This window comes from Pseudophryne corroboree, chromosome 10, assembly GCF_028390025.1.
Source record: "Pseudophryne corroboree isolate aPseCor3 chromosome 10, aPseCor3.hap2, whole genome shotgun sequence".
Taxonomy (NCBI): domain Eukaryota; kingdom Metazoa; phylum Chordata; class Amphibia; order Anura; family Myobatrachidae; genus Pseudophryne; species Pseudophryne corroboree.
In genome coordinates, this window is record NC_086453.1 from 164522180 (window position 1) to 164537090 (window position 14911).

The 14911-nt window shown below is 44.7% G+C and overlaps 1 protein-coding gene and 1 long non-coding RNA gene across 7 annotated transcripts in view; one reads left to right on the forward strand and one right to left on the reverse strand.

The window, feature by feature from the left end:
* The window catches only part of MCAM (melanoma cell adhesion molecule), a 909696-nt gene that overhangs the window by 72841 nt on the left and 821944 nt on the right, over window positions 1–14911 (reverse strand). The window lies entirely within an intron of this gene.
* LOC134966297 (uncharacterized) overlaps window positions 8177–14911 on the forward strand; it is a 36869-nt gene continuing 30134 nt past the window's right edge. Inside the window, exon 1 of the long non-coding RNA XR_010188620.1 lies at window positions 8177–8261. This is a non-coding gene — a long non-coding RNA (uncharacterized LOC134966297). The remainder of the gene's footprint in view (window positions 8262–14911) is intronic.

Sequence of the window (14911 nt, forward strand, 5' to 3'; positions counted from 1 at the left end):
GCCATCTTGATGGTCTATTATGGTAAATAACTACCTAACATCGGCCGTAACCATAATCTGGTCATTATCCCATATGATATCTCTAACTAACTTGAGGGCATCTTTGGTGTCCTTTAAGTGTGATCTGTTCAATGTTACCAAGGGCTGCAAATGGTGATCCACAAACTGTGACAAGTTTGCTGTCACTGAGTCAATTTCCGATACTGCCCCTAACCACCCCCTTTTGGCCAAAGTACTCACAGTGCAGCAGATTTAATACAAACGATTGTTAATAATTTAAATTCCATGTTAGGAACACAGTAATACCAGTAATCCCATGTTAAGTCCACACCTTGACAAAAGGACCAAAAGTCTCGAAACGTTGGTATGTTGATGTGACAACTTTTGTGTGAAATACACATTTTTCCAAAATTGTTTATTTTGGAAAGAATAAAAGTTTTTTGTTCAAGTTGTAAAACGTGTGTGCCAATCTTTTACATCTTTAATGAGATCCTCTGAATTCTGAGGACATATATGGTATCATCAGTAGCGGATCTTGCTATAGGCACACAGGATTTTTGCCCGGGGCGCCGCCTTACGGAGGGTGCCACCGCCATCTGGAGGGCGCCACCGCCATAGCAAGATCCACTACTGGTGGTGCCCAACGGTGCTGTGCTGTCACAGCCGTGTGGTGCGCAATGCACCACACGGCATTGTGGGAGTGGCACATAGACAATAGGGGTCATAATTGACCTCTAGTGTCTATGCTGTGCTATGGGAGAGACACCTTGACGATCAGAGGAGCGGCGCCGGCGGCCGGAGATGGAGGTAAGCAGTGGTCGGGAATCAGGAGTGGGGATGGTGAGTATTAATTAATTAATTTGTATTTTTTTTTTGTAAGTGACACAAACGGGGCACAACTCTACAGGGGGCACAACTCTACAGGGGGCATACCTGACCACACCCCTTTATGAAGCCATGCCCCTATTTTCACCTGGGGCGCCACAAGGGCTAGAACCGGCCCTGGGTATTATATATGGTATAATACAGAACATTTTTAGGGATGACGTGCATTACACCCACTGTAGCCATAACATAAAAGTGATGCGGTATTGCAGTGCTAAATAGTAGTTTTGCCGAAGGGCATGATGTATCACAATGGTCTTAAACCTTTGCCCTGCAGCTGTTATGGAACTACAGTTCCAAGCATGCCCTTCCACATTTTAGATCTTAGTCCATGCTAAACGGTGGCAGAAAATGCTGGGAAGTGCAGTTCCATAACAGCTGCAGGGCAAAGGTTGAAGAACCCTGTTGTACAGGAAAAAAAAAGTGCTGTGGTATTGCAGTGCAAAATACAAACGAGACAATCATAAGACCAAGATGTATGAAATACTCATAATTATGAGCATATGCGCAATCCCTGAATTTTGTGAAACAAATATACGCATTTTAAACATACGCGTTTCACAAACAAAACAAAAATAAAGTTATGGGCACAATACCCGCCCAATAAACATAGAATAAACATTTATGTGCACAGTATACATTATAGAATTTGGTACTGTGGTTTATTGCCAGGAGTAGATTCCTCTGGAGTTGAACTAGACAATGAATCTCCAAATACTGGACCTCTCTGTCTATTCTTCAGTGTATTCGAGGTCGAAATAAAGGAGGTTGGAGACTGGGCTTGCTGTGTATACTGGTATCACCAAAAGTGGTGGGAGACTGGGCTTGCTGCTTATACTGGTGAGTATCACCAAAAGTGGTGGGAGACTGGGCTTGCTGTGTATACTGGGATATAGCCCCAAAAGAGGTGTGAGACTGGGCGTGCTGCGTATACTGGGGAGTCACCCCAAAAGAGGTGGGACATTGGGCTTGCTGCATATACTGGGATGTAGGCCCCAAAGATGGGGATGACTGGGCTTGCTGTGCATACCGTGTTTTTGGACCAAATTGCAGTGTAAGAAGGCGATTGTTGGTCAGAATGAGTGTTTGTAAATTGTGGTGCAGAGGGCATTTTGGAAACAAGCTGACCTAGGAATTCAGTTTTCGCTACTGATCTTATCCTGCATAGCTACCATTTGCATTCGCAAATTCCTCTGCAGTACACATTCATTGTCCATACATTTTTGCAATTTTGCATCCCTTGGCTGATCTGAATCCAGCTCACATAGTTGCTCGCACAGGATATTAGTGGTCATGGCTTTTGTAGCTACCTCTGTTTTGGTCTTCTTTTTCCTACTAGCTGGAACTGTGTAAACTGAAAAACGGAAATTATTTTGACCATCTCAGAGGTAATAATGGGATATGGCACAAAAGTGTAAATTGGACAAATAGATTTATAGAAAATATTAATACATCTGTGCTTGCAGTTACCATACGCTAGCACAATCTGAATGCAGCAACAGGTACAGTTTAATAATAACACCCTTTCACATAATGTCATAGTCATTACTGTTAGTATATTACATAAAACTATTGTCATATACTATTTGTTAAATATGTCTCTGACATTGATAATGCAAGAAACTTACTGTTTGAGCATAGGGTAGCCTGGTCTCCCAGGGTCTGTGGTAGGGAATCGTCCCTTTTACTCTGCGATGATGCTGTCAAATCTGTGGCCTTGTTTGGATAGATTATGACGGTGACATCCGAATCACCGCATGGATCATCATCAAATAGGATCTGCGATAAAGCCAGGCTCTGCTGTCTGCACTCTGGAGATGATGGAGCCACGGCTGATGGTATAGCAGACAGCATGCCAGCATCACTAGATGAGGATAGGGCAATGGGATTGCTAAGTGCTGTATGGCCAAACATGGTACTGCACAGTTCATATAAGGGCCACTCCATCCTTCCCATACCACTGCAATTTCGATTGTGGTCATGGACCTTTGTATATTGTTTCTTAAGGGACTTTAGTGTGTTAAGAACTTGCTGTTGTGTCTTCACAATACCTCTGCTGGACAATGTTGCCATAGATAATGGCATCCTTTAATAGTGCCTGTTATTTGTGATTTTATTTCCTCCTCACCCCTCACATGTAGTAGCTCCTGGACCTCCTCCTCCTTCCAGTGAGACATTATAAACAATTTGTCAGTCTCTTCACTGGCACCCTCTGGCACACTTCTCTGCACAGCTCTGTGTTCCTTCGGCACTGGCACACATACATGCACAGCTCTGTGTACCTTCTGCACTCTACAATTCACTGCAGAGCTCTCTGCTTCCTCCCATGTGGCGTCTGTTCCCCTCCATCTTCTACTGATGAGGTTATCAGCAGGCATCAGGTGGCCTTTCCTGACCAATGAAAACCTTTTTCATGCAGCAAGAGAACAAATTCCCGGGTCGCGCCTTTCAGACTTAACCCAGGAAAAAAGAAACGGGAATAAAGACCCGGTAAAAACCCAGGTCAATTGCAGGGTTGGCGACCCGGGAACATGTTCCCGGGTCGATGCCTTTCAAACATACCAAATTCCTGGATTGATGCGCGTTCATGTACAAAATCCCGGGAATTTAGAGCATGTCTGAAAGGGGTATGAGTAGAATTATCTTTGTATACACAAGTACAAGAAAAATTATTTTACTAGATGTTTTAATGTGGTTACAAATAGAACACAGCAACTAATTAATGAATGTGTAACAGATGATAATCCACTACTTAAGGACTGCAGGATCCACTAAGGCACTGTTTCTTGAAAAAGCCACCCATAGAGTGGTGAAACATGTTGAATTGATTGTCTGTTCTCCTGGGAGGAATTGGAAGCCACACAGCACTTTTTTTGCTTACTATCCACACAGTAGCGGATCTTGCCACGGGCAAGAAGGACTTTTGCCTGGGGCGCCGCCTTCCGGAGGGCGCCGCACCATGGCAAGATCCACCACTGTGCCCCCCGCTGCCGCTGTGTCCCCTGCTGGTCCCCCCGCAGTGAAGGGAACTAGACGCTATCCGTCTAGTTTCCCTTCGTGCAGAGGACCTTTGCTGTGCGGGGCGCGATGACGTCATCGCGCACCGCACAGCATTGTGGGACTGGCACAGACGCTAGGGGTCATGATTGACCTCTAGTGTCTATGCTGTGCAATGGGAGAGACATCATGATGTCTCTCCCACAGATCCGACGAGAGGAGCGGCGGCGGCGGAGGTCGTCTGCAACTGCCGAGACTCGGAAGCAGGGATTGTAAGTATCCTTTTTTTTTTTTTTTTAAGCGGCGCTACTGGGGACACAAATGGCTCAAATGGGGGCACAACTCTACAGGGGCCGTAACTTACCACGCCCCTGTATGAAGCCACACCCCTATTTTCCGCCCGGGGCGCCACAAGGGCTAGAACCGGCCCTGTATCCACATACCGGCTAACATCACTATTTGCCACTGAGCATCCGACAGTTAAGATCCAGTACACTGTCTCCGCTGTTAAATAAGCAGTGATAGAGTGGTGCTGGCTGCACCTGACACAGCTGCATAACCTGGCACACAGGATCCTTCATCAGTCAGCGGTTTCCTCCGGTGACCAGCTATAGTCGAGGGGCGTCCTCCGCACCTGGATGAACTGCAGCAACTAGATCCACAGCTACACGCTGCCTACCTTCCGGTGGCTGGCAAGTACTTTGACAATGGGGACCATGCTCACAGGCTTTACAGCAAGGTGCATCTGAATTCCACAGCACACTTTCTAGCATTAGCAACCATCTTCATACACCCGCAAGGGACAGTGTGATCTGGGGTTATCTCTACCGGGACCGCGCCAAGTCTCAAGTTACCAGACCCCCACCGTACAGTGTCACAGGTGCAAAGGGGTAAATTTACTAAGGTGGGAGGTTTTTTTAGAACTGGTGATGTTGCCCATAGCAACCAATCATATTCTACTTAACATTTGTCTAGCTGCTTCTAGAAGATAATAGATACAATCTGATTGGTTGCTATAGGCAACATCACCAGTTCTAAAAATCTCCCACCTTAGTAAATTTACCCCCAAGTCTCTATTTACACACCGGATATTACTGTGGAATCATCATAAGTAAGGAGTCGAGTATTCTAAAGATCCATACATGTGAGTCTATTAAGAATGATTAAAAGGACTATATAATCTGCCATTGTCCTGTATTGGACATTTACAATTATTGAGACTGTGTGATACTATAGTAAGATTAGACATACATTGCAATTAATGTTACAAGAAATGCTCTATGCTATTATTGTGAAAACTAGCTGTGACTAGCTGCCAGGAGTATTATTTGTATTATTATACTTGATTCTTGTATTAATAAAACATATATTTTATTGTCATGTGGATTGTGTCTTCCCGAAGCGCTAGATATAGCACTTTTTTTTAAAGATTACCTCAGTTTGGGTGACTAGACACACCTCCAGCTGGATTGGCTGCATCAGGAATCAGGCTTTCCAAAGTTTTCTTCTCTGTGCAGGTATTAGCGCAACAGGGTCAAATTTCTTTTACACTCACTCATCCACTCACTGTCATCTCCAGACTGGATTAATGTAATCTTCTCCTGTCTGGCCTTCCTGACAAACAACTCTCTCCACTCCAATCTATCCTCAATGCTGTTGCCCATCTCATCTTCCTCACCAAATGCACTACATCCACCTCCCTTCTCTTGCAGGAACTTCATTGGCTAATCTTCCCATTGAGAATCCAATACAAGCTTCTCACAATCACCTGCAAAGCTTTTCCATCTTACATCTCTGACCTTACCTCTCTTTACACTCTAACTGTTCTCTTCGCTCTGCTAATGCAAGCCGCCTCTCCTGCCAACTGATAACCACTTCCCACTCCTACCAAGATTTTGCACATGCTGCTCCGTCTCCAGAATTCTCTACCTCTCCCATTCGACTCTGCACCTCTCTACAAAACTTCAAATAGGCTCTCAACACCCACTTCTTCACCGTTTAGATTGTAAGCTTGCACTTACAATCTTGAACTGTAAGTACTGTTTTCTCCGGCAGGGTCCACAGGTTATCCACAGGATAACAATGGGATATGATGGAGCGACAGCAGTTTGGCACCAAATGATTACAAGCTTTCAGTCCTCCTAGGATGCAACGGGCTCGTCCATTATATCCCCGCCCACTGGCTCAGGCAAATCAGTTTTTTGTTTGGTGCGGCAGGAGCCGGACTATGGTCACAAGGCTGCTGGGTATGGCAGCCCTAAACTTTCTTATTTTATTTTTTGAGTGATCTTCCTAACAGCGTCTTACACGCATATTGGAAAGAGTCGCTCCAACATCTCTCTGCTGGGTCGCAACAACACTTACCCACGGTACAAGTGCTGTCTCGACGGGCGTCTGTGTCGGATATAACTAGCAGGTCCAGCAGACGGTACCAGACTGTGGCCGGAGCACGGGGAGATGGTAAGGCATCGGTTCCAATTAGAAAGGGAATATGGACACAGCAACACTGTATTGGGAGGAGACTACCAAACAGTAGCTGACGCGCCGCCACCACGGGTGCTCCAGCGCTATACCTTAGGGATTATAAGGCACCAGGAATAGCCCTAGGGTTGATGTCAGCGGTGGGTAGTCAGATGCTCTCCTGGTCGCCCCTCCCCCCAGTTCATGACCAGTTTCTGTCGGTCTCCCGCCATGAACTGATTGCTTCACTTCCGTCTCAGATGCTACCACGAGCGGTCTCGGTCGCAGCATAGGCCTCTGCGTCTGTGTACACTAAGCGTTACCGCAAGGAGACTGGGTCGCAGACCGGTGCATCTGCATGCACAGTGTATTCACTGAGCGACTGTGTTCACTAAAAGTTCCCGAAGCGGCACTGTACACTGGTAGCGTCTGGATCCACTCATCGTTCGCTAACGCGTTGAACGATCTTGGAAGTGAGGTGAGTATCCCTGTATCCCACTCTACTGAGTACAGGTTATACAGCACTCTAGCTCTCCAGGCGTTTACATGATATGCAAGTCTTGCTATGGATGCCTTTTTGGTGCACATGCATAGTACACAAATGGGTATTTTATGCACAAAAAAAAATGTTGTATGTCTAATTCAAAAGGGCATACAGAAGGACACCACCTGTCTAGTTTGAATAATTGCAATCAATTTTGGAAGTTATCTTACAGTAAGGGTAGTCAAACTATTTTTGCAATGTAAAGAAAAAATGTACAATAACATTTCGAACAGTAAAATGGTCTGTGGAGAAAGAAAAACACTGGAAATGAATATTAAGGAAGATCAGTTAAATAGTAATTGTATGATACTGAGCCATACCAAAAGTATACTGCATGAGAAACTATCATGTAACAGACAAAAGTAAAAGTATGAGAAGTAATCATCTCATTCAGGGGTGGGCATCACGCCAGTCGCAGATACTGTAGTCACATATTGAAAATGTGACCTGGAGTCTCAACAAATATAGTATAAAGACAGGAAAGGTGACAGAGGTTTGTACATGTAAATATTAGAGATGAGCGGGTTCAGTTTATTAGAAATTTTAGCTTACCGAGGGGATATCAGTCCCGACTCAATTATTTCCATCGGACTCAGGGGGTGATTCAGACCTGATCGCTGTGCTGCAAACTTTGCTGTTCTGCGTTCAGATAGTCGCCGCCTCCAGAGGGAGTGTAAATTTGTCATGAAAGTTTGCAATCCCATGTGTACAAAGAAGGAAAATTGTGGCAGAGATCAGTTTACCTAGGTGCACTCTCCCCCCTTAAATAAATCTATTCTATGATATTTTTACTTTAATAATTTTTAATTTTTGTTTTATTACAAACATAAGGTACCAATACCCACATGGAATGTCATCCTTTATTCATAATATCCCATATGGTATTATAATGGCCTGAATATTAGGCCATACAAAGCGAAATATTAAAAAAGATTTTTTATAGAAATAGAAAAACGTGAAAAGAAGAAATGTTTATTAGACAGATTTCTGTCTTGTGTGAAAATGAGAATAAAATAAAATTCTTAAAACCAAATCGTGTGCCGCCTATTATATTTTATATATCTGATATCACTCTTATAATGAGTATAAGTGTTCTAAGCTCCAATTATTTATATGTATGCACCTGATGAATATCAGTGTGCTGCTCTAGTATTAAACTTTATCTGAACAAAAAACAAATAAAGTGTGAGGTGAAAAGCCAGAGGGGTTAACTCTGGTGTGAGTAATCAGGAGTAATCAGGAGGGGGAGGGGCTGATTGAAGCAGCTGGCTGAGCCTATATAAGCAGTGACTAGACTCTTGGAGCCTGCTCTGTGGGGTTTGTCTTTTTTAAGTGCTGCTGGGATTTCTAAGTGTGAGTTGTAAACAGCAAAAAGGTGAGTTAGAATACAGAAAAAGGTGAGTTTTATAATACACAATCAGGAACACACATTTGCAGTACCATTAAACTTCTGGTGAGGCTGCAAGGGGCTGACCTTGTGAGGGAGTGAGAGGGTCTCTTACTTGGAGTAGCAGAGGGGCTGTGATTGTGCGGGTGTGAGGGGCATTTTTTTTCTTCTTCTTAGCAGGAGCTGGAAGCCAAGTGAAAAGGAGGAGCAGTGAGCTGGAACAACTGCAACTGCTAAGTGGAGTATAGGTGCCGCAGGAGAGAGTACTACAGCTGCATAAAAGTGAAGGACCAAGAACCGCACAAAGATAGAAAAGTATAAACCAGCTTAATTATTGTATAAGTGAGATTGCTTGTCTTCTATTTTTTATTTTTGACGCTTTTTCTTTGAGTGTAACAGGGAGTTAGATCTTACAAACAATATGGGAGGGGCTGTGATTGAGGACCTCACTCAGTGCATGTCGTGCAAGATGTATGCACACCTGGACCTACCGGCCCAGTGTGAATACATCTGCACGAGGTGTGTGCGAACGGTTGCACTGGAAGCCCAGGTAACTGATCTAGAGCAAACCGTTACACGACTGAGGGAGATTCACAATCTCGAGCGTCGTTTAGACAGAACGGTGGAGGAGTTGCAGGAGGGGTCACTGGTAGAAGAGGATGATGATCAGGTAGCCAGTTGGGTCACAGTTAGAAGGAAGAAAGAGGGGGAGGCACGACATCTCCGAACTATCAAACCCGAACAAATTTGCCCGATTGGACGAGGAATCGGAGGATGATAGTGAATAAATGACGGTGCTGGAGGAGACTGCTCCCTCTAGCATCCAGAGGTGCGGTCCCTCTGGCGCGGTTGGGATAAAAGATAGAGATGGTGGTGGTAGGGGATTCTATCATCAGGAAGGCAGATAGGGCAATCTGCTACCGGGACCGTGATTGCCGTACAATCTGTTGTCTCCCGGGTGCTCAGGTACGGCACATCGCGGACCGGGTAGATAGATTGTTGGGAGGGGCTGGCAAGGACCCGGCGGTCTTGGTGCACGTTGGCACCAATGACAAAGTTAGCGGAAGGTGGGATGTCCTTAAGAAAGACTATAGGAACTTAGGAAAGAAACTGAAGGCAAGGACATCTAAGGTAATATTCTCGGAATTATTACCCGTGCCACGCGCTAGTCCAGGGAGGCAGAGGGAGATTAGGGAGGTAAATGTGTGGCTTAGGGATTGGTGCAGGAAAGAGGGGTTTGTGTTCCTGGAACACTGGGCGGACTTCTCAGTCAGGCGCCATCTCTTTTGTCGTGACGGATTGCACCTGACTGAGGAGGGGGCAGCGGTGCTGGGGGGAAGGATGGTTAGAAGGTTGGAGGAGATTTTAAACTAGGAGCCTGGGGGGAGGGTTTAGCTAGAAACTACGGGTCATGCAGTGAGAATAGTGGGGATGGCGGTAGTAAACGAAATGGAGGAGAAGTTGGGGGGAGGGTAAGAGCAGGCGGTAAGGTTACTAACATGGGTACTAAAAGGGATTTTACCAAAGCACTAACCAATGACGATTACAGGTCATCCTTGCCACATAAGGTGAAAGATGTCCCTAACGCAAGGGAAAATACTTATCTTAGTTGTATGTATGTAAACGCCAGAAGCATTACTGGTAAAAAGGGTGAACTAGAAATACTTGCAGCAAGCAAACAGTATGATATTATAGGCATTACTGAAACTTGGTGGGATGAATCTAATGATTGGACAGTCAATCTAGAGGGCTATATACTGTTTAGGAGAGACAGACTAAATAAAAAGGGTGGAGGGGTGTGTCTGTACGTAAAGCCGTTTTTAAAACCTAATATATGGGAAGATATTCAGGAGGGGACTGTAGACACTGTTGAGACATTATGGGTAGAAATTGCATGCGGGGAAAAAGGAACAAAAAAGTTAGTATTGGGTGTATGCTATGGGCCGCCTGGTATCAACGCATCTGATGATGAATTGTTACTAAAGCAAATTGAAAGAGCAGCAGGAGTAGGAGACATAGTAGTGATGGGAGATTTTAACTATCCAGAGATAAACTGGAAAAACGATTCATGTGATACTGCTAGGGGCAATATGTTTTTAAACACACTTAATGATAACTACTTAGTTCAACTAATTGAGGAACCAACTAGGTACAATGCAATCTTAGACCTGGTATTAACAAACAATGGGGATTTGGTATCCGGTATTATAGTAGGGGAACCCATAGAAAACAGCGACCACAATATGGTCACATTCAATATCAGTTTCTACAAACAGCCCTATACTGGCTCAACTAGGACTTTAAACTTTAGCAAAGCAAATTTTGAAAAGATGAGGGTATTTTTCAGGGATATTGAATGGGAAGGTTTGTTTTTAGGAAAAAATACTACGGAGAAATGGGAGGTACTAAAATTCCTGCTAGCTAAAAATACACTCAAATATATTCCTATGAGTAGCAAAAAAGGGAATAAAAATCATAAACCGATGTGGCTTAACAAAAAGATTAAGGAACTTATGGGCAAGAAAAGGCAAGCATTTAAAAAATACAAATCTGACGGGGAAGCAGAGTCATTTCAGCACTATAAGGAATGTAACAAAAATTGCAAAAATGAAATAAGAGCGGCTAAAGTAGATACTGAAAAACTAGTAGCAAAGGAAAGCAAAGCGAATCCCAAAAAATTATTTAAATACATTAATAGCAAGAGATTAAAGAAGGAGAGTATAGGCCCTTTAAAAGACAAGTTGGGAGTCTTAAGCAAAAATGATAATGACATAGCGGACACACTAAATGAGTTTTTTTCAACAGTATTCACTAGAGAGGACCTAATTCAAGGACTGACACACAATCTCAATAATGAGAATATCACACTGATAGGTACCTATTTAAGCGAGGAAGTAGTCTGTGACCGATTAAAACATTTAAAGATTAATAAATCACCAGGGCCCGATGGTATTCATCCAAGGGTTCTAATGGAGCTTCACTCTGAACTGGCAAAACCGCTATCTTTGAGGATTCAGTTATATCAGGTATGGTTCCCAAAGACTGGCGTATAGCGGAAGTAGTGCCTATATTCAAAAAGGGAAGTAAAGCTGAACCAGGTAATTATAGACCAGTTAGTCTTACACCTATAGTGGGGAAAGTATTGGAAGGTATTCTAAGAGATAGTATTCACAAGTTCCTTGAAACCAATAAGGTCATTAAAAGGAATCAACATGGGTTTATGAAGGACAGATCCTGTCAAACCAACTTACTTGGCTTTTATGAAACGGTAAGCGCAAACCTAGATCAGGGTAAAGACGTGGATGTAATCTTTTTAGACTTTGCCAAAGCGTTCGATACTGTACCACACATGAGACTTATCTACAAGCTACAAGAATCAGGGCTAGGATGCACAATATGCACTTGGGTCAAAAACTGGTTAGATAATAGGAAGCAGCGCATTGTGGTTAATGGATCTTTTTCAACTTGGACTGAAGTGCTAAGTGGTGTGCCACAAGGCTCAGTATTAGGACCGCTATTGTTCAATAATTTCATTAACGACCTAACAGAAGGTCTAGAGAGCATGGTGTCAATTTTTGCAGATGATACCAAATTGTGTAAGGCAGAGGCGTCACTAGGGTTGGTGTCACTCGGTGTTGTAACTCATGGTGTCACCCCCCACCCCCCCCCTATCGACCTACTCTTGTATCAGTCCATGCAGAAACCCTGAGAGCAGGGGCCAGTGTTAGGGTGTTTGGTGCTCCCAGCAAATGACAAATTTGCGCCCTCCATCCATATGCAATAAAGGGACAGTGCGTGCCGATGCACACCACCAATAGTACCCCCAATTCAAATTACACCACACCGTAGCACACAATAGCATACAATCTTATTCACATTACAATGCCCACAGTAGTAGTGCTTGAAGACCCTCCCACCCCTTTCCGTATATATATATTTAGTCATTTTGTGCCCCGTATTCCCCTTCCCTTATATTTATTTAGAATTTTATACTCCCCCTTATATTTTTATGCTCATTATTACCCAAGCTCTTTATATATTTTATATCCATCACCCTCCACTCCTATTTTTTGCCCATTAACCCACCCCTAATATATTTTATGTCCATCAGACCCCACCAGTTTTATACTTTTAGCACATCAGCCCCCCACCATCCCCTTATATAATGTATACACATCTACCCCTTATCTATCCTACACTGCCACACACTTTTGTAATGTACCTTTAGTTGGCAGTGCGTTCTGTCAGCTGAGGGGGATAGACTGCGGAAATGTATGTCCAGGTCCTTCCTATTCTAACGGCGCAGCAGCACTCAAGCCTCCTCCCGTTTGTCCATTCCAGAATGGTATGCGGTGCCGGAGTGCGCGATGACGTCACGAGGGAGTGACGTACAGCACCCGGCATCGTTTCCATAGAGACTGCGGCAGGATGGACCCAGCGGCGCCGCGGCGGTGAATGACTTTGACAGTCCGGCTCATCAGTCAGCGGGGATTGCGTGATCTTGGTGCCCCAGGGAGCAGTGAGTGTGGGTGCTGCCGCGGGCATGTCTGTCAAGTCAGTAGTTGGGATGGGGTGCGTGTAAGCAGCTCTTTTTGGTGTCACCCCATTGAAGGGTGACACCCGGGTGCGGGCCGCACCCCCCGCACCCCCCTCATGACGCCACTGGTGTAAGGCTATAAATACAGAGGAGGATGCCGAGTCTCTTCAGAACGACTTAGTTAAATTAGAAGCATGGGCAGCCAAATGGAGAATGCGCTTCAACACAGACAAGTGTAAGGTAATGCACTGTGGTAACAAGAACAAAAATTACACCTACCTACTAAATGGGGTAAAATTAGGGGATTCTGTGCTGGAAAAGGACTTAGGTGTCCTCATAGATAGCAAGCTAAGCAGTAGTACCCAAAGTAGGACTGCAGCAAAGAAGGCTAATAAGATATTAGCATGCATAAAACGGGGTATTGATGCTAGGGATGAGAGTATTATACTCCCATTATATAAATCACTAGTGAGGCCACACCTTGAATACTGTGTACAATTCTGGGCACCGTACTACAAAAAGGATATCCTGGAGCTTGAAAAGGTACAGAGGAGGGCGACCAAACTAATTAAGGGCATGGAGACGATGCAATACAAGGAAAGGCTTGAAAGACTAGGCATGTTTACATTGGAAAAGCGGAGACTAAGAGGGGATATGATCAACATCTACAAATATATAAGGGGACAATACACAGAGCTTGCGCGGGACCTGTTTTTGGTTAGATCAACACAGAGGACTCGTGGACACTCGCTCAGGTTAGAGGAGAGGAGATTCCGCACAATACGGCGTAAAGGCTTTTTCACGGTAAGGACAATACGTGTTTGGAATTCCCTGCCCGAGGGAGTTGTAATGGCGGAATCTGTCAACACCTTTAAGAATGGGTTAGATAAATTCCTATTGGATAAGGATATCCAGGGGTATGGTGCATAGTCATGCATTAAAGTTACTATAAATAGGGATAAAATGCAATGGCTGACAGCAGCATCAGTCAGAAATTTTAGTCAAATCATCATGCATAGGACACCACAAATAGGTTGAACTCGATGGACAATTGTCTTTTTTCAACCTCAGATACTATGTTACTATGTTACTATGTATTCATTCCAGATGTACCGCAGTTAAATTACATATAACAGTGTGAAAAGAAATAAATATGATAAATAACAATTTCTGTCCAGGTTTCAATGTTGATACTGTGTCTGCTTGTATTTATTTATTTATAAACAGTATTGTGTTTCAATCTCCCATTACTCTATGTATACTGTTGACACTATCAACTAATTCCTCTGACAGTAGTAAATTTCAATCACATACTGCTTTATGTACTGTGACTGGCAACAAATGTTGCTATTATGTGTCAGTATGAATTCTTGGCAGTCTGCCAGTCTTCCTATGCTGCACAGAAATGAAATTGTGATTGCTTCCTGCTCTTTAACCATGAAAATTATATATTGAAGTGTTCCCCCTCGGTGATGTGATATCAATAACTGCTTCTTATGACAAGGATGAGTACTGGGGAATAGAATTTACAGATCCCCTCATCCAGGGCCGGATTGGCCATAGAAGTCACCGGGAGTTTCCCCGGGGGGGCCGATTGGGCCGTGGGGCCGCCTGTCCTACGCGGCCCCGCCCCCCTCTGCGTTACCAGGCAGGCACAATACCTGCATAATGTAATAGCCTGCGGCCGCTGTCAGGAGAGCCGGCCCCGCAAATCACCATCTCATGCTGCCCCCCCCTTCCCCTCAACAGCTTATGCCTGTGTGCGGCCACGCCCCCCCCACCCCCCCGCACGGCACGTCACCAGTCACCTAGTCACCAGTCACCTAGCTGCTTCGGCCAATATCAGGGGAGCCGGCCACCCCCCCCCCCCCCCCATGTCATCTGCTTATGCCTTGCTGCAGCGGCCGCTATCAGGAGAGCCGGCCACGCCCCCCTCCACATACTCTGCTTATGCCTTGCTGCGGCCACAGAACCGGCCCCGCCCGCCCTCTATGTCATTTGCTTCATTGTGGGCAATGCAGCGGCCGTTTTCTAGTCAGCGGCCCCGCCCCCAACCGGCTGACCTGAAGAGGAGGTCCGCGCGCCAAGCGCCACAGACGTA